Below are 663 nucleotides of genomic sequence, written 5' to 3'. Positions count from 1 at the left end.
TTTAACAAATAATTTTCATAGTGCATTTTGGTGAACTAAAAATGACAACCTTTTAACCTTGGACCTATTTCCCTATTGTTTAAAAGAAGAAAGTGGATGTCCGTGAGTCTGTCCTGGTTTAGAGGACATTCTTCCCATCACAGTTGAAGACTGTTTGCAGTAGTGTCTATGGAACTATTCACCAACCTCATCTTGATGAGGACACGTTGATCTTGACTGTGATCTTGGGGTTTATATATTCAGTAACTCAATTTTATTGGTTCACCAAAGGATGATTGGGTTTTCGACTCCTGATTGTCAAAACCACGAGTGACCATATGAACTAAAATGCCAATACCATATACTAGTGCTTCTGGGGCACTGGCGAAAGGGAGCCTACATAAGGCAGGGGACTGTTACAATAGACTAGATTCACAAATGGAGGCTTGAAAGGGACGACAAAGTTAAAGACATGGGTGCAGTTGTGATGAACTCACCAGTGTCCGATAAAATCATTTTACCAACATTCTCTGAACACTTTTGAGAAGACCATAACGAGTTTTGTAACCATAGGAAGACGTCTCATTTAATAGACCCTTGAGGTTCTTTCTAAAATCACCAAAACCTATTTATCTGAAAGCTTAGGGCCATTTTACTAGTCCTAGCTCCTACTGAGCTACTGAA

This window comes from Suricata suricatta, unplaced genomic scaffold (assembly GCF_006229205.1).
Source record: "Suricata suricatta isolate VVHF042 unplaced genomic scaffold, meerkat_22Aug2017_6uvM2_HiC HiC_scaffold_94, whole genome shotgun sequence".
NCBI lineage: Eukaryota > Metazoa > Chordata > Mammalia > Carnivora > Herpestidae > Suricata > Suricata suricatta.
Note: the sequence above shows the minus strand (reverse complement) of the source record.